Source organism: Sander lucioperca, chromosome 1 (genome assembly GCF_008315115.2).
Source record: "Sander lucioperca isolate FBNREF2018 chromosome 1, SLUC_FBN_1.2, whole genome shotgun sequence".
Classification (NCBI taxonomy): Eukaryota; Metazoa; Chordata; class Actinopteri; order Perciformes; family Percidae; genus Sander; species Sander lucioperca.
In genome coordinates, this window is record NC_050173.1 from 2284639 (window position 1) to 2304758 (window position 20120).

A 20120-nucleotide genomic window follows, 5' to 3' on the forward strand; every position below is an offset into this window, starting at 1 on the left:
AATCTGAGTTTTCTGTTGCACGACTAAAACAACTTTTGAACTTACATGTTCCACCTAAACAAGTTCCTTCCCGAGGCTATTTTGCAGAGGCACCGTGGCTCCGTCCGGTGCATAGTGCCCATGACGATTGTGATTAGTTTAAAGAAATGCCAATAAACCAGAGCACGTTTTTCTCCCATCCCGGGAATGCTATGTGGACTAGCCAGACCCTCCTCCGCAGCACTGTGGAGGAATGTCTGGCAAAGCGAGACTAGCAAATGAGTGAATTTCTATACCTATGTCAGTAATTGTCAAAATGCTGGTCTCTATTTGTTGTTTCAAGTGTCAGCAGCTTTCTGCTTTATTTAGCCATCAATCTAGTGCGTTGCTTATTTTGCATTCAAAATAGTGAAAGCACTGTGATGGTTCTCATTTGGAGGCCTTTCAAAGTGTCTGGCAAGGTTGAAAATAATCATGTCGCTTAAATTTTCTGTCAGGTCTTACCTGACATTTCATCAGTGCTTATTTTAACAGTAATTTAAATCACTTGAAATACAATTTTAAAAAGGGAGGGTTTGGTGTGGGGTGGGAGGGAGGATGACTTGATTGCTTCTGATCCTGATTTTGAAAAAGATGGGATGGCTGTAGTTGGATATATTAGGCCTTATGAGAGATGACAGCGCTGTTGATGTTCAAGTGCCCGGAGTGTTGAAACTAGTTGAAGTTTCATCTCTTGTTCGCAGCCCGGTCTGGCTACAAGAGTCCCTGGAGTTTTAGCGGAAATTTTCAATCATATTAAAATTAATAGCCTTGCCAGTGAGAGGTGAGGGAGAAGGGGAGAGAGAGAGAGAGACCGAGAGAGAGAGAGATAGAGAGAGAGAGAGAAAAGGGAGTTTGATTATCTAATCTTTTACCCTCAAGTTGCTTAAGCGTGATTTTTTTTTCAAAAGAGATTGAAAAACATTGTTTTTAGTCATTTCTGCCCACCACTGACTAAACAGCTTACAGCATTGTTGCAAGTTGTTTCAACTAAACTAAATAGTCTGAAATTTTCAAAATTAAAGACATTATCTAATAAACATCTTCAAGGTGAATGATTCCTTTAATTCTCTTAACAACTATTGAATTCAATGCATTTAAAAGAGAGTTTTTCCAAGTTAATCTTTTTCTGCCTGGTTTTACAGCAGATATATTTAATGCTTAATAAATTCTCATGTAAACACCACAGGGCCATGCTGCCCTAAGGCAAAACACAGTAACTAGACCTACATATTACCTGTCTGTGAAGCTCCCTAAAATCTGAGATTCAAACGTACCCCAGGCAAGCTATCTTTGGTACATCACAGATTCAAAAGGCAGTCAATCGAGCGCTTCCCGGCGCTTTCGTCTCCTGTCTGAACCCGATGTGTGGCTTAAACATGTATGGCTGAATCCCTTTCGATATTTGAAGCCATCTTGACCAGTCAACCTAGCACGAGCAGCAGTGCTAAGCAGGGCGCGAGGTCAGGTCCAGAATTTCTCAATGAGGAAGAAAGAGTAGATGTGCTTTCAGACCCTTTTGGGCTTTTTTTATACTTTTTAACGAGGAAAAAACATGAAAGATAACAGAGTATTGGCTAGGCTGGCAGCGTTTAAAAATATGTCATACAAACAGTTCGCCAGATTGAATGTCTACACGGGAAAATGGGGAAGGTATTTCAGCTTTCCTGGAGGGCTCCTAAGAAGCTTTGTGCTGGGGAAAGAAGTGTATGACGGGCTTATGGAGTTGTCATTTAAACATATGTTTATTTGGTTTATAGTGTGTCTATTTTTCTTAATTTTTTCTTAATACTTTGTTGTATGGGCTTGAATATTGTAGTTACTGTGTCATCTTTACTTGATTTTTGTCTAGGCGGGTGGTGATGACGAGGGTGGGGGGAGGGGGGGGGGGGATGTTCATATTTCAAATTGTATGTTTTGTACATTGTGTTAAAAAAAAAATGTTCTTGTCATCCTTTATTGCCACTATCAATGAAGGCTAAACAAATTAAAATAACATGCAAGGTTTTTCTGCATTAGGCTGAAGAATGGATCAATGCCAGGCCCAGCATAGAGGCCTTGCCAAACATCACTGCAGACAGATAACCTGGTCAGGCACTGACAAATGATCTTTGGAACCTCTATTTACAAAATTAAAGTAAGGCTGTGATCAGACACGATTTCTTTTCTCTTTTCTATACTAAGAGTTTTACAAACATCATAAGCAATAGGTTAACCTGTATTTTAAGGCCAGATATCACTCCATATTGTAGTTGGATTTTACAATGCTTGTCAAGATTTGAATTAAGTTGCATTTTTAGACCGTGTTTGACCCTTTACATGACATGCCCAAAAAGAAAAAGAAAATGTAAGGACAGGTGCTGCATACAAATGTATCTTTAAATCATTTTACTGGTTTCTAACAAGTTCCTTCATTTCTAAATACTGAAAATGTCCATAATTTAGCTATCATGGCATTGTTGCGCATGTTACAAGTTTCCTATTTGATTGCACATCCTGGATTATTTTTTTTTTCTGAAAAAAAACAAAACAAGCTGTAATCATCTAGGTAGTTTAGGTAGTTTCATCTAGGTAGCTTTATGTTTCCTATAGCACCTGTTCTACTTATTAATTCAAAGTTGTAGCTTTGTGGCCCACTTTTATGGCATTTTACATAACGTAATTGCACCCTTAACTCAAAAAGTCCAACTTCATGTATTTTACATCTTAATTCAAAGCAGAAAACCGCATTGCAAGCTTTTTTGCTATTACCTTTTTTAATTTAAAACCAAAGCCCCCTTCACTTCCCTGCAGTGGTTCCTATTGTGTGCGCACTGCAACAGAATACATAAGCAGCAGACATTTTATTTCACTCCGTGCCATCGTGTCCATTTCTTGTGCCTATTCGAGCCAAGTGCTAATCTCTCTGTTCGATTCACATCTTACAACTCCAAGTAGAAACTTTGTTCATCTTAGTAAGAGGAAAACAACTTTATTTCACATCATCATTTAGAGCTGAGTCCCACCCAGGTTTGCTGACCCACAGCAGTTCAGCCTGCATGCATAAACAACATAAAGCTTCCAACTGTTTAATTCACTACCAGGGTCTATTAAAGCAACCCTGCTGTTCAAAACACATACACACATACACACACACACACACACACACACACACACACACACACACACACACACACACACACACACACACACACACACACACACACACACAAGACTCCTAAATGCTTCCTTGTATTCATATTACATCTGTCACACACAAACACCTTCTCCCTTTAATTCACACACACCTCTTTCCTGCTACAGCTTTTTCTCACTCACTCACTCACTCACTCACACACAGTCACACACACTCCCTTTCTCCTCAGTTCCCTGCAAGCGTGGCTGGGCCAGATAGGACTTAATTTGTCCTGCCTCTAGATGAAAACATATGCTACGCCTCCTCTTTGTAAACAGACTGGGCAATAGAGTAGAAAGAGGAACTTAAGCTTCAGAGAGACGGACTACGGAGACGAGCATTGAATACCAACAGAGACTACAAAGCAACAATACAAGAGCTGAATGTAAAAGGTTACTGTATACAGCAACTGAATATAAGTGTGAGGATTGGAGAATTAGCATTTAAGTTTTATTTTTTTTAGCATTTATTATTCTAGAAACAGAGCGGGGAAAGGTCACTTTGGTAAAGTTATGCATTGTTTATCACAGAGTTGTGTCAATATATAGAAAGAATAGGAGAAGGAAGAGGGAGCAAAACTATTAGATTAGGTCCTTTATTGGTAAGATGCAAAATGCAGGTTTTTACAATATAACATATCTGTCACGTTCCGCTCCTATGTCAAGTTATTGGTTTGTTGTAGATTCTTATTTTTTCGGGTTGTTTTCACATTTCCTGTTTTATTTTTTAATTCCCTGTTTTCCTTGTGTTGTCTTTGTTTTACTTCCTGTTGTTTCCTTTTCCCACCGTTAGTGATTACCTGTCCCCGCCCTAATGTTTTGCACCTGTGTCTCATTGTCTTCTCTGTTTTGTGTATTTAAGTTCAGTCTTCCGCTTACCCCAGTGCAAGATTGTCTGCTTCCCCCGTGTACAGCCTTTGAGCGTTTTTCCTTGTGTCCTGAATTATATACCTGATTGTTTCCCTTGGATTTTGACCACTGACTGTATTTTGGATTCTCCCTTTTGCCTGTCGTTTTGGACACTGTTGCCAGTAAGTTTATTCTGTCTGCTTAAATAAACTTTTGGCATTTCTACGTACCTGAGTCGTGCATTTGTGGGTCCATACATCTGTGAGCCTGATAATATCTGCAAAAATCTCGATGGATCATAGATCATAGACAACTATAGATCAAACACAGATGGAAACTAAATACACACAGGAATCAGGAAACAACAAGTTGGCTTTAAAATAAATAAATATATATAAAATGCATATTTTTTTTAAAGCCAACTTGTTTTGGTCACTTTGTTTCCAATTAGTGCATAAAATGTCCCCATATATTTTTCAATGCCTGAGGATTGCCTTAGCATATTAAATTTGTTTCAGGGCTAGGAAATTTGAGAGGTTCTTCAACCATTGATTAACAGTTTGTAGTTCAAAGAGGTCTAGTTACCGAAATTTCCTTCTACTTCCTCCCCAAATCAGAGAAATGGGCCTGTGACTGCCCTGCCAGTAGTTTGAATCTTGAATTGAGTTAGTGCCATTCTCATGCGCACGTGTAGGTGCTCCCTGTTGAGGGTGCAGCAATACTTGATTTTAATAATGTTCATAGCTGAGAAAGCTGAATCACAGCTGTACTGTAAGTCGATCCAAAAATGGTCAATGTGTAGTGCTGCTTTGGTTAGACCAGGTTAAACAGACTCAGACACATTATGTAGCCAGAAAGTAGCAGCTCTCCTACACTGTTGTTTTCTCTAGAAAACTGTCTACGCGCAGTAATCAATCAATTTGATTTGCTCAATTGAGTGAAGCTATTGCTGTATTAACTGAATTAGTTGTGTCCTCTATAGCTATGTGTAGTCTATAGCAATGAGCGTCGGGAAAAAAAACAATGCACCGTAAAGACTATTAATTATTCTCATTCATTTATCAGAAATTGGTAATGGGTCCAGATAGAACTAGGGATGTCACGAGAACCAGTACTTCGGTACCAAGTCGGTACCAAAAATTCTTAAAACTAGGGCCGTCAAACGATTAATTTTTCTTAATCGCGATTAATCATTGGGTCTCTATAGTTAGTTTTATCACATGATTAAAATTCTATTATTTTGCATTTCAGAACAGTTTTTAAGTACATATTAACAATGGAAAACCATTCTTACCACTTTATCTTGATTGGGAATCAAATGAATGCAAAGAAAGTGACTTTATGAACTTGATTTTAAGATTTGTATTTGTTTATTATATATTTAATCTAGTCACACATTTGAATTTAACAACAACTTTGAATGCACCGACCAGCTGCAGATTGTTACATGCCGGTGTTGAATCCTCTACAGTGAAATACAGTCACGATTTACACCGTTTAGCATTAGCTGTCAGCATTGTAACCGTGTTTAATCCAGCTACTAGCTAGCGGTAGGCTAACGTTAGCTGTTGTCGAGTGTAGTGTTAACTAGCGTCATGTGCAGCAATGTTTCTGTTACCTGTAACGTCTGTTTCAGAGCATCAGAGAGAAGTGCAGGCATATCAGTGGCACCAGAATGAGGCACCGAAATCGGCGTTGCTATTCCTGCAGCAGCAGGATGTGTTACGAGGAACTACGGCAAAATAGTAGCCTGTTAGGCACGACACAAAGCCGAGTGAAGTGAAAATAAATTAATAAATGGCGGCATGCGATTAAGTCGATTAAAAAAAAGTAACGCATTATGCTCGACCCTTAAATCGCATCGCGATTAACGCGTTAATGCTGACAGCCCTACTTAAAACGTGACGGTACTCGTTTTTCTACAGTACCGTAGGTACCGGGGGATGCAATTCTTACGGACCTGACAGGGACAGTATACACCTACAAGTGTTCTAGTCTGCTGCTAAATGCTGGAGAAGAAGAAGGATGCCAACCAGCATAGAAAAACAGAGTGGCCGTTTTCAAAGCCGCATACTAGCAGTGCGTACTGATTTGGCCAAAATGTAGTATGTAGTATGCAAACAAAAGCAAAATCTGCAGTATGCCAAAAATACCCGGAATCTCCAGTATGCCTCGGACCAGTCTATCTCGCCTACTGTATTCCACAATGCAAACGCCGCAACAATTACAACAACTGCGAATTGCCGTTGTGGCAAACAACTGGAAACTTTTGACATTGTTCGTCTGCCATTTCATCACTAAATTCACTTGTGAGACTTTTTTTAATGCAAGAAATCAACTATGTAGAGCTCAAATATGGGCCGTTTTACGAAAATTGATGGCTAATTGCAAATTTGGTGCGACGGTGTCGGAGTTCAGAAGCTCCACAGTCTGACGTGACAGCCGGCACGTGCTTGCTGGGATCGCTGGCTTGCCGGTCGGCCTGTCCACCTTCACAGACCCCGCAGTGAGCTGGCTGGAGCTCTATCAGGAGACTCGCGGACAAGATCCGTTTATTTTCCCAATCGTTTATTTAAATAACACAACACAAATATCCATTATAAGATTAAACCTGTGGTTTTTCAAAGTTATAAAGCTCCACAAAAGATTGTAGGCACACACACATACATTACATTTAATATTTCAGTTCATAATTAGGTTTTGTTTTATTTGTTTATTTCACATAAATAAAGATGTAAGACATTTTCAGTTTCTTAAATTTTCAGCATCTTATAAAGTAAACAAACAAAAAATGCAAAGCTCAATAAGTTATATTTTTCATTTGCAATAGTGGTGTGAGTTCTTTTCTTCTGCCCAGTGCTTTAAGAGCTTGCTCAAAGGCTCAGCCAGGCCTAGCATACTGCAGAATAAAACAATTGAACTGTTTCATACTGCATACTACTGATGAACGCAGTATGCAGTAGGTACTGCATACTGCATACCGCAGTCGTCTGCAGTATGTAGTAGGTGATTTCGAAAACGGCCAGTGCCTTATCTCCGTGCATGGCTTTACCGTACATCTACAGCAACGTCTTTCCAGACTTTACCTGGAGCTCCCAAATAGAAAGTAAGTCTGTTTCTCTCTGCCATTGTCTGTCACAACCTAACGTTAGCTCCGATAGCTGACTTTAGCTAACTTTAGTGCTTGTTTTAGCAGACCTCTATAACTTCAGTTAAGTTTACTTTAACCAGTCCAGTTCTATGTGGAAAAACAACAACGGCAGAGAGAAACAGACGTAACTAAACATGCTTGCTGTCTGGGAGTTCCAGGTGAACTCAAGGAAGACGTTACAATGCGCTAACGTTAGCTGTGTGGTGATGCCAGGCTTTCACAGCAGCGGCCTGCAGGTCGAGAAGACTTTTCTCCAGATTACATGTAAATCACGCTCTCCTTGCCCCCTCCACTCAACCCCTCCATTACACACCAAAAAAGAGCAACATGTATCAACTCCCCACCCCCCAACGTTTGTGTCCGGTTTCATACAACTTAGTATAGTTCTTTTCTTAATTTACAGCATTCCCCCCCACAGGTTCACAATTAATTAAAATGTATTATAATTTCAACTCACTGTGGATAAGAGGAGTTAAACTTCAGACAACCAGTTGGAGGAAAAAAACAACATATTCCTTAAGATCAAACAAATAAACTGCCAAGTTGGACAGACAGTGCATAGCTAGTTGTCCTAAACTTATATGTAATTATAATATAAATGTGACAAATAAATTAAACATAATGGGTTTTGTTTATATTTGTTTATGAAATTGGATTGTGTTCTTAATTTGACAACAACCATGTGGTCTGCATGCATGTTTTCATATAAACAAATAGAGTAAAACAATTAACTTCTGCATTGATAAAACTATATTGCGAGTGTAATAATTGGAAGAGAAACTGTCAAAACTGTCAATCTTATGATAACACAGCCATTTGCATTCAGTAGTAAGGCTTCATTTCAACAGTATATGTCTCAGATAATTTTTTTCTTCTTTGTTTGCATCCTCTGAGCCCAACTCTCCAGAGCTCTGAATTACAGCTCTAAAAAAGATTGATGCTACAAATGTCTTTTTTTTCTGTCTAATTGTCTTTTCCTTTTCCCCATCTAGACCATATGTTCTAGACTTGTTTGTGTCCTGTTTTCATGTATTCTCCTCTCCTGGCTTTTCCTGCTCTTTTATCTTCCACTTTCTGCTTCTATTGCCTCTTCTTATCTATATTTTGCTAACACTTCTAATATGTATACTCTACAATGAAGTATGTGTGTTGGTTCCAATACCTCAGTAATCAGTGTTATGGTAGATGGGAAATGGACTGCATTTATATATATATATATCACAGCTAAGTTGTTCGACCCGACGCAACGTGATCTATTGCTTTTATAGAAGTTCATTAAGTATGGCAATACGAAAGTTATAGACCCATTCAAATTGAAAATTATTATTCTTAATGATAATGTTCACAATAAAATAGGCCGCAACAAAAACACAGCAACAAATTACCCTGAGACAATAGGAAAGTAAATGTATCGGCTTCCAGTGGTGTTTTTTTCATTTACAGTAATTATACTGTCTAAAAAAATTTATTAATTTCTCAAGAAGTGGCAAAGAATCATCAGTGTTAAATGTCGCATTTAGCATCGTTAAGATGCACTGTATAGTGCGTCCCCAGCCCTAACTGGCAGTGAAAGGACTTTGTGGTTGTTGACACGTCTGAAGGAGGGAGGGGTATTCTAGGAAGGCTCTTTCCTTGTAGCCTGTGATTGTGTTGGCTGCCAGCCATCCATGCTGAGCCTGAGTCATTGTTGGCAAACTGGCTCTTCACCCTGACAGCCTTGTTGAGCTGGCTTTTGACCAGGCAATATTAATCTCTGTTTCCCTTCCCATGTGCCTGCATCTTGAATTTCCACAGGGTCCTGCCCTCCGCAGTAAACCATGACCTAAAGCCGATTGACTCCGTTATGGTTCTCTTCGGAGGGCAGGTAACACAGGAAGACAGGCAGCACAGAAAGAGATAAGAGAGCAGATAGCATGTGGAGGTGTGAAAAAGCTATCATAAAAACATCCCTCTCTGTAGTGCAGAGGTCAGCTTTTTTTTTTTTTGCATCAGAGGAAAAAAAAATCTCAAAAGCAGCAAAAAACAAGATGAACGATGCCTCGCCTGTAAAGTGGGTGAGAGCGGGAAGCAGCAGCAGGGGGCGGTGACAAAAATCCACTGTCAAGTCTGACAGTTTTCAGCCGATTCCAGTAGCCTTCAGGCTGAACAGGAAGTGACAGAAACACTGTGGTCCGATTTTGATTTAAAAAATGTTATCAGACCCATATATCAGCTTGTACCCAGTCTCCAGTTGTTAATTATGACAGAGTAGCTCTCAAAATGCTCTACATGCGATCTGTTGCTGATTTTAATTAACAATACACTGTAGATGATCTGTAATCACACAGCCTACCAGCCACACAACATGTGGTTTGTACAGAATAAGCCTTTAAATCACACAAATAGCAGTTAAAATCCCTCCAATTCAAAATCAATAAAAAGTTTATATAAAACGTCATCATGTTGAGTCGATTCTGAACCAATCAGCTGTTAGATCAGCTGAGAGGCCGGAGTTTCCTGGGTTTCCTGGGTCCGCCTGGGTCTTGCAGTCGGTGAAAAGCAACTGCGCTGCCTGCATCTCAGATCTGCGGCCGTCTTGATCTCGTGAGGTTATCGTTGCCCACGTGTGCATGACGTCAGAGCAAGTCCGGATCAAATCTAACCGGCATGCAGTGGCCAGCGATCGCCGGTGATCAATTCTGCGCAGACCTGGCTCATCTCGAACAAGCCTATTCTGTGGGATTTAAGCCAGAGTCAGAATGTCCCCCCGACTACAAGCTCCCTGCCCACAATCGCCCCATTAGAAAATCAAGGGCGGGATCAATGCTGTTAGCAGGCTTACAATTTGTAGGTGTTATAAGCAGTCTAAAAATGTATTTCATGAGTTAGGCATAATACAAAATGAAACTAGTTGCTTTTATCTGATGAATGTGAATTTTAAACTGGTGGTCATTTCTTGCTCCAGTGTCAAGTTAATGTTTTATGTTACTTTCTGTTTGGTTTTTACCACTTTTACTTCCTGGTCTTTGCCTTCCCGCCGTGTGTGATCACCTTCCCCTGTCCCAATAGACCTTTTTCACGGCAGACGTGTTGACATGTCATAGTAGGAAAAGGCTGCATTCCACTTAGGAGAGTCCCTGGTATTGTTCATGCTGACTCACTGCAATAGCTTACTGGGACACTTGATGGAATTGAGCCATCGTTAAGGTTATCAATTTCAGCTGTGCTTTTCCTACTATGACAAGTCAAAATGTCTGCCGTGAAAAAGGTCCAAGTGTTTCACCTGTGTCTCGTTATCTCCCCCGTCCTTGTGTATTTAACCGTCCCTGTAACTTACCTCGTTGCGAGATCGCCTTGTTCCTTTGTGGCAGCGGTTGAGCGTTATTCCCAGTTCCCAGTATTTCTCGTTTTCCTGTCTTCCCGTGTTTTTGACCTCTGCCTGTTTTCTGGATTACCCTGACTGCCTTTTGTTCTGGATACCGCTGCCTGTGAGTTTTCTGCTTGCTTCAAACCAGGTTGGTTTAAATCACTTTTGAGTTGTGCATTTGTGGGTCCATCTTCCTGTGAGCGTGATAGGTGGCTGTATGCTCAGCCAACGATGGTTTGTTAGAGAGAAACGCCACTCTGTCCTGTTTTTATATTTGAAAAGCTGTTGAGGAATTAATCAGCAGCTAAAGTGAGACTGAACAGGACCAATTTGAATGCTATGTGATATCTTCAGCTTTAAATGAAATGTTCTCCACTAAATGTAATTCCACTTCCTTTTGTAATTATCACATTGATGGAAAAGATATTACAAAAGTGTAGCTATTACTGAAAGTGAGCTACAGCAAAGTAGTCTGGTTAAGTTAACTGCAAGCAAAACTGATAGAGCACACAAAAAGTTTTTAAGGGACCGTTCGGTATTTATGTAATGGACCACCGGAGGAAAATAGGGGAGGGTCATGTCTTTTTATTCTTTGTTGATGGGAGGGTCATCCAATTTTTTTTTAGTCTAGGGGGGAGGGTCACCCAACTTTTGTATTCATGAGAAGAGCAAAATTTCAAAGTGGCTTGTTTGGTGCATATTTATCCATGTAGCTCTCTCAGTCTCGGCCCCTATCGCTAGCAGATGGGTCCCTCCCTGTTTAGTCAGCCAGACAATTTGAGCTGTAGCTTTAGAGACTGTGGGATTTCCCAAACTGAATAAATCCCGCTCGTGTTGTAACTACGACATCTGCTGAAAAAATATTTTTATTCATTAGCATGATTGCCGTACTGTTTAGTTCAAAAACATTCAAAACACTGTACAAAAACATACCAGACACAAGCTTCAAAGTCGAAGCTCGTGGACTGCACCAGCTGGGAGGGCATGAGACAGGAGGTCTCCAGGCTGCAGCCATACCCGATTCAAATATCCTTTCGGTCCCGGTGATTATTTGTGAAATTGTGCAAACGACAGCCTTTTCAAGGCATTTGAGAAGGAAGGAGTGGTAGCATGCAAGCCCCCAAAGTGATGCATGTCTGAGAAATGGAGTTTTGGATAATGTTCAGCTTCGGCAAGTTTACCTGTGCTAAAATATACAATGACTGAGGAAGCCTAGTGACGAGTCCATAGCAACCAGTGTTGAATTTGTTATTACCCAGTGTGATTTGCTGAACGGTCTCAATGTTTTATTGTTTTATTTCATGTGAATACTAGTTTACTAAGTATTATTATTAAGTAATGCAGGAAGTGTGCATTTAGTTTCAATGCTTATTGTGTTTCCACAACAATGTTAGTGAGTAAATCTACTGAAATGGCCACCACACCATAACAGAGGAGTGGGATACGTAAGATGAGAATGCAGAGGTTTAATCACACAAGTCATGGCTGTAAAAAAACAATGTCCATCTGTATGTCTTTGCCAAGCTCAAACCAGTACAGAATGCATCAATAAGTTGTTGGGGAGGGTCATCCTTTTTTTCCATATCATTTTGGAGGGTCATCCAAAATGTATTGCTGGTGAAGGGAGGGTCAGGTCTTTTTTAATTAAAGATCCCAAAACTCCTCCGGTGGCCCCTGAAATAAATAACGAACAGTCCTTAACTAAGCCAAATAATAAGACCTTTCTTCTTTTTGAACAGAATTCTTTGAAGGATGCATGTTTCAATTAAAGTGTTGTAATTTGGTCTTTTGTGAGGGTTTTTATTTTTACTTTTACAGTTCTATTGGAATCTTTCCCAGCTTGAAGACCGGTGAGCAGTATGTATACAGTGCTGATTGACAGAGCACTTAGTCGCTGACAACTGCAGTTAATTAGGATTCCAGCTAGGTGTTGTTACGTAGAGGGCCACTTACAGTACATTACATTAGCTGCATTTGTCAACTATACATGCTATACATATGCTTGTCAGTGAAAGAGGTGGACGAACGTCCTAACCATATAGAAAAAGCGGCAGTTTTGAAAATACCTGTGTTCGTGTGGACAGGGCCTAAAAGAGGCTTTGCTCAACTGATGGGAGGGGCTGGACAGAGAGAGAGAGCTGCAGGAAGAGGTCTCACTCTACTTCAAATTCTGGCTTTTTTATTTTACACTCTGCAGCTTTAACAGGATACGCAGGTGTATAAAATGAATTTGACTACATATTCCATGAAACCAATGTTTCCTATCACAAAGATCCTTTTTGATGTCCTCCCTCCTTTCCCTTGGCATTGTCCCAAAAGGCAATAACTGCCAACACGCTGTGAAATGAGGTTTAAATCATGTGCAAAGGAGGAAGCGTTCTGCTTTGGGCTATGAAACAATCTGTTTTTATATCACAAAGAAAAGAAGAATCTCTGCCATATGTGACTTGTTGGCAGACATTAGTTCTGTGTGCTAATGAGAGTGGTTATTAATTGATTTTGAAATGCTATAACAGCAACTCTCAGGAAATATTAGTCTGTACAGAAACACTTTTTCTGTCTCTCATTTAACCTGTTTTTTGCTTTACCACTCTTTCTCTCTTGCACCTTAACTTTATAAATAAGATGTCTCCCTGCACCTAATCTTTCCATTACTGTGTCTATTTTTTTTTCTTACACTTTTCTTTCAGTCCATCTTTTTTTCTTTCTGGTATTTATTTACAGTACTTTTGCTCCTCTCTCTTTCTTTCCCTGTCTAATCTGTTTCTCTCAGCACTATGGAGTTATTTCACTGCCAGTCATCCAGTCTGAGGGGCAACAAAAGAGCCTGGGAGCCTGAAATCGATTACTCTCTCAGGCGGAGAGTACAGACACCTTCTCTGCTGGTATCAACCTCTTCCATTACTGACAATCCTCTTTCTCTTCTCTTCTTTCTCTAACCTATTAATCCATCCACATCTCTGTCTCTCCATCCCCCCCATATTGCTTATTTTCTCACCTTTTCTCCCCATCTTTTACTTCACTTTTGACAGTCAATATTAATTTCAAGTTTGTACCTCAGTTCAATACTGACGTCAATTCATGACGTCATCATCTTAGCTTTGTACAAGGAGTGAAAGCAGAGCTGATGGAAAATCTGCTCACCGCTAGAAAATAAATTAAATTGGAGACAGGGGTGAGACACCTCCAGGAACATCTTGGAAAGAAAAAGAAACCAAAAAACTCCTTTTTTTGCTCGTCTTTGTTAGTTTGGCTGTCAAGATCACACACTCTCTGTCAAACGCACGCACGCACACACATGCTGTCACACAAACTCACTGTTCCCATCACCTGTAGGCAGCTTTAGCTTGCCACCTGGTCTGTTGGTCTACAGGTGTGAAATTACTGTAAAACCAGCACATCCCTGACATACTGTAGGCTTGGTTCTCAACCTTTTCGAGTCGCGACCCCCCCCCCCAGAATGAGGTTGGTGTTTTAAGCATTTTAATATTACCACAAATTAATTTATGCACTATGAAAATTTTGTATTTTGTTTTCTAATGGGCACCCAGCCATGCAATACGGTAGGCCGGCACTAGTCTTGCTTTGCCAGACTCTCCAAAGCACGCTGGAGAGGGTCTGGCTACTCCACATAGCATTCTGCACTCTGTACAGCTGTGCAGCTGGAGACTGACTGCAACGGAGTGTATAGGTGGACATTATACCATGAATAAATCACCAATACAGGCTTCTAAAACAAATATTACACAACCGGGCATGTTCGAGCGGGAATGTGATCTGGAATTGAAGTTAACATCAGAGCCAAGATTACAGCTTTTCCTAGCGTTAGCATGTAGCTACACGTAGTTAGCAGTGGTTTTGTAATGGAGTATAGCAGCACTTTCTACAGTCAAAAATCACAGATAAAGGCTTCTAAACCAAATATTACACAATTGGACATCTGAAATTGGGGAGAAATTAACACCTTCTGCAACCAAGTGTACAGGTTTCCCTAATGTAACATGTACTGTAGCTACATGTGGCACTGTTTGAAAAGTAAACTCTGCAGTAGCTCGCCTCCCTGGAGGAGATGACAATATATAGAAAACCGTCTCAATATGACACCATATGGAGCCGGGAGTAGAAAAAACATTTGAAATCGGAGTGGGTTGTTGGTTTCAGCACACAGGGATTTCTTTTAAATAGGTTTACCTTATTATTTAAAGCTTTGGCCACGTTTAATATGAACAGCCGACATTGTAACATTATAGATATGACAGAAATACGGAAAAGCATAATAGGTATAATTTAACATATATAAATATGTCTGGAAAAATGTCATCACTGGTTGGAAGTTGTTGTACCTTTTTTATGTAAGAATTTAAAGCTATAGTGCGTAGTTTCTTTCTCCCCCATGAGGAATTCTAAGTAATGACAACAAAACTGTCGGCACATCCACATGATACAAGCCTTCGATGATTGCGCACCCCACCCCCCCTCCACACAGTTGCTAGTAACCAAGGACGACACGGAGGATTAAAAAAAACTGATGGACTCTTCAGAAGAGGTAATTATCTTCACTTGAGTTTTTACATGCAAAAGTCGCCGGACGACACCAGTTTCTGAACATAGCGATGCTGATAAATACAAAGTTTTGTGGAGCTGATATTAGCTTTGTATCAACTCAATTGCCGATGGCCTGAATGTAACAGACGTTCATTAATATAAAAACGTTTTAAAGCTTTAATCTATATGCAACATTATCTGTTCCCCCCCAGGGAACCTAACCAACTACCCCAAAAACTCAAACCACTAACTTAAACCTTACCTTAAGTCAGTCCATCTGTATGTCAATCTGTCTGTGACTTTTAGGCTTTTCCATTGCTATATTTCTCCTCACCTTCCTTCCTTTCCCCTTTTTCCATCCATCTTTCTAAAAATAATAACTTTGTTTACAACTCACTTCATCTCATATGCTTTCAAAACTGTGATCTAAATCCACTATAAAGACTCACAGCCTTGATAAATGTCTGACTGAAGTGTGAAAAGCAATGTATAGTTTAAATAAATAAATGTGTATCTGTCTGACCACCATCTCTATACAAAAACATTGTATTGATGACAAGCCATAAAAAACTTGCCTCTATCAGACAAAATACAATTTCGTGGTGAGATAAAACAATGTTTAAGTAATGTTCTAATTTGTATACAATTGGTCCAATAAATAAATAATTTAGTGAATGAAAGCCTCTATTGTATTCCCTGTAAAATGAAAGTACAGGGCAAACTTAGGGCATACTGACACTTGACCCAGTTGCCCTGAACCGTGCCCAAGCACAATTGTCCCCCGTCCCCCGCTGGTCTGCACTCACAATGCAATAAAACATATTGGGCCAGAGCATGCTTACGTCATTACATTGCGGGACTCGCCAACTACAATTACCGTTCATCTCTTAACGTAAGAACCAGACCCGGGCACATTTAGTGATCACACTGATGCGTACCGTAACCGAATCCAACCAAACAGTGCCCTGGCCCACCTCTTTCAAGTGTGCCACGGCACAGTTTAGTGTACCATGCCCGGGCACGGTACGGCGCACTCACACTAGTCAAACAAACCGGATTTTGGGGTCAAACGTGCTTGGCCACGGTTTAACTGGCCCAAGTGTAAGTATGCCCTTAAAGCCAACCTTACACTCTGAATAACTGGATTTGCATTTGCCTTTACTTCATGCTACTGAACTTTAGTGTACTTCAGGATTTTGCCATATTTGTCAATGTTTTATTCGAGCAAATGCATGGATCCAGAGCTTAGTCATCCTTTTTAATTTGAGCTCTTTTTCAACTCTCTATAAAACTGCGTCTGCATCAAGGAAATGGTAAAACGGTCCCATAGATGATGGGATATTTTGAGTTTCCTTGTATACGCATGTTTATTTCAATCAGCTAAAGGCTACTTTGACTTGTAATGCTTTGTCAGCTGGTGCCATGTCATTTCTCCGACGCTCCATTGTTCCGACCCACAAAAAATTCCCTTTGGTCCTAAAGCCCACTAGTCTGACGTCCCTTTGTTTCGAAAAAAATAAACCCTCTGCTCCGACATCCCATTGTCGACCATATAGGCTTTTGTCCATAATCTAAAATCTTTACTTTTCTCTGGCTTATTAACACATTTAAATGTTTAGCCACTTTGAAACAAACAAAATAAAAATGTACGCTAAGTCCAAAGTCCAACAGGGTAAAGTTAGTTTTGGGTTGGATGTATATTTATATTTCCATAAGCCTGCAATGATAATGAATAGGAATGGAGCATATCCCTGCAATAACCAATGTGAAACTAACTTGATCAGTGAGAAGACGCCTCATCTTGACTGTTTCAAACAGGATACTTTCGAATTCCCGACATGTTAAACAAGGCAAAAATCCTAAAGAAATATTATAAATAATTGTCCCTAACACTAACCTTCACCCTAACCCTATATGGTCGGAACAATGGGATGTCGGAGCAAAGGGTTTATTTTTTCGAAACAAAGGAATGTCAGACTAGTGGGCTGTAGGACCAAAGGGAATTTTTCGGGTTATTGAGAGGTCGAAACAATGGAGCGTCGGAGAAATGGGCAGTCCCCTTGTCAGCTTGCTCATGAATGAAATAAAAAAGCTGCAAAGCTTTACTTTTTAGTGCTGAGTTTGAAAAACTGCAAAAACAGAGATGCGGGTGCTTCAGGCTAGTCCATGGATTTTGAAATGCATAAGGCACCTCTTGGTTGTTACAGTACCTTCTTAGCTAAACAGAACAAGGTAACATCAGTAACTGCTGTTTTTCTAACTTCTTTTGGCCATCCTGTTCTAATGTGTATTACTCTGCTGCACTCTGAATCTTTCTTCTAACGTGTTTGTAATTCTGCAGGAAACAGTGCAAGTAAAAGTAAATGCCGGTAAAGGACTTATAGAATGAGGGAAAAATTATTTGGAAAGAGGATTAGGTCTTAAAATCTAAGTCTTAAGTACAAAAATGCATGTCTTAATACATATATACAAATAGCACAAAACTACATAACTAACAACAATAATATCCTATATGGCAATGGAAGTTAGTACTTAATTCATGTAAAACGAACAGTTTGAAGCAAATCAATATGCACAGATGCATCCGCACTGAGATTATAATAATAATTATCTTTACATCATAATTCCCCATGCTGCTATTGCAAACAGTGCGCATATTAATAGTTTTGACAGTCCGCGGGGGCCTAAAACTTTGTGTACAGCTTTTGACAGTGCTGTGCCAGATTATTATCTTGAATATTACTGTTGAGAAAAAAAATGCACTTTTATATTTGTTGCAAGATGTTATTTTAATTCACTACTTCAGTCCTTGTTGATGTCATGGCCACCTGTAATGCCTTCACTACACCTGCTACACACAGCATAAACTCTAGGTACCAGTCTTGGCTACTTGACTTTAGACAGCTGTCTTCAAAGGACAACAACAAAAACAGTATCTACGGTCATCTATATTGTGAGGTATTTTTGAGGCTCCCTTGCTCCATTTTATCCTTCAGATGTGACATAACAGTATTGTCAACATAAAAAACTGAGCCATTCTTTATAATTAACTTAATATTTCTCATCACCTGAAGCATTTATTACTCATTTATTTTCCTCCCTTAGTCACAGTGTGGATCATTTGTGATAGCTATGTCTGGTGTGGTGCCCAGAGAGCTACAGACACCTTGGGAAGTAACCGCAGCGTACCTGGACGTCCGTGTCTGTTTGTTTGGCTGGGGTGGACTGTGGTGGAAAAGACTTTTCCCATTCTTTTCCCACTCCCTGCGAGAAAAAGCAGCCCTGGATGTCCTCTTCATCCACTGTGGCGCAAGGTCATGGGGGAAGTCAGCAGCGTCAAGCTTGTCACTGTGATGAAGGAGGAGCTGCACCAGCTTTCCCTCCACCACCCTGGCATGAAGATCATGTTTCCTATACTTACCCAAAGGTGCCAGTGGAAGGCTGGTGCCAAGGAATTGGTCAACTGTGTTATGGCTACATTTGTTCCTAGGTCAAATAGTGCCAAGATACAGCACCCTCACATTTGACATGACAGTCCTTGGCTATTTTTGGGAGATGAAGTTCATTTCACGCCTAGGGTAAATTATGTTTTTAAGTACATTAGTAGCTAATTGCCTTAAAGACCACCTTCAAGTGCAGTGAATTGCTTACAGTTAGCAGTTTGACTGCTTTTGAATTTGGCCTTTAGGACCCATTTAGTTAGGCCAAAACATAGCCCTTACTGTCATGGCTAAGGTTGACTATTTTTTTTTCTTCCTACAATCTCCCCCCCCCTCCCAATTTAATCTACCTGGTGTGAGAATGTCTACTGTTATATAGTTTTATATTAAATTCTACTACTGACTGAAAATGTTAAGATTCACATTCAAACCTATCAATTCAAAGGACAAGCAAATCCCACTATCCAAAAAAAGCATTACTCTTTTGACAAGTAATAAAAGTCTAGGTTAAGTAGAAAGTGAAAATACTAGAATAATAGAAAAGTCAAAAGACAAAAAACTGAATTTAAAATAAAACTTCACATCACTTAGCACTCTATCCTCTTTGTTCGCCTAAAGGGGTGTTGTCACAAAGGAAAGTCTGACATTCAGAGAGACTTACCACTGTTGATTCTACTTTTTACATCAGTGATTTTGTGACCTTTATTTGGAAAATACTTGCTCACGGGGCACAAACATGGCCTTAATGCACAGATGAGACAGTTCAACTGCCACATCAAGATGTCAGACGTATGCAGAAAGGGTTTATTCAAGTAAACACACACCTCCATTCATGCATCACCAGCAGTGGTCACATTTGTTTTTGTAGCTAATGTAGGCATGGTGGCATCTTTACTTTTTAATGGATATCAAGTGTAGATTTCCACCTTGTAGCAAGCAGCTAAAGTTCTGGTGTGCCCATATGTACATATGTGTGCAAAGCATTAGAGTTGAGCCGGATACTCGGCTGAAACGAGTATCCGGTACGGATAAAGCACTTTTGCCGAGTACGAGTATTATACGAGTAATACGAGTCAATATCTGTGCTCGGATTGAATAAAAATCCTCATTGGGAGCTGACTGTGTCTGCGTTCTGTGATAGGCTAGTCGTCACAGCGCCCCTCCCCTACACACATACAGATGTATTGTGTTGCTGTAGGTGTCCCGCTCTGCTCACTCACACAGAACAACTCTCTCTGTCTCTCCCTCAGTCACTCAGGTTCGCGGGGCTTTTCCGTTAACGTTTAGGTTTTTTTCAGCTTCAGGTTTGTTTTTTACTTCGGTTTGTAGTACTTACTTATTAACCAGTAGAGTTCTGGTAAACGTGGGGTTTGTTCAGACGTGGTACTTGGTAGAATGCGACTCGCGTTGCGTCTCTGCCTGTCGGAGATTTTTTTTCTTTTTTAAACCGTCAGCTGGCTCTAAACAGATCTGAAAAACAGCGTCGGACTATTTGATCCGTAGAACACAGTCCCCCCCCCCCCCCCCCCCCCTCCTCTCTCTCTCTCTCTCTCTCTCTCTCTCTTACTCACTCACACACACACACACACACACACAC

At 40.2% G+C, this 20120-nt stretch overlaps 2 long non-coding RNA genes across 2 annotated transcripts in view; one reads left to right on the forward strand and one right to left on the reverse strand.

Moving 5' to 3' along the window:
• On the reverse strand, window positions 1-14817 carry LOC118495197. The gene is made up of 3 exons (XR_004897521.1): window positions 14703-14817; window positions 7009-7014; window positions 1-12 (listed from the first exon to the last, which is right to left on the reverse strand). It is a non-coding gene; the product is annotated as an uncharacterized LOC118495197 (long non-coding RNA).
• LOC116042221 overlaps window positions 3688-20120 on the forward strand; it is a 21415-nt gene continuing 4982 nt past the window's right edge. Inside the window, exons 1-3 of the long non-coding RNA XR_004103159.1 lie at window positions 3688-3697; window positions 5136-5139; window positions 17065-17070. This is a non-coding gene — a long non-coding RNA (uncharacterized LOC116042221). The remainder of the gene's footprint in view (window positions 3698-5135; window positions 5140-17064; window positions 17071-20120) is intronic.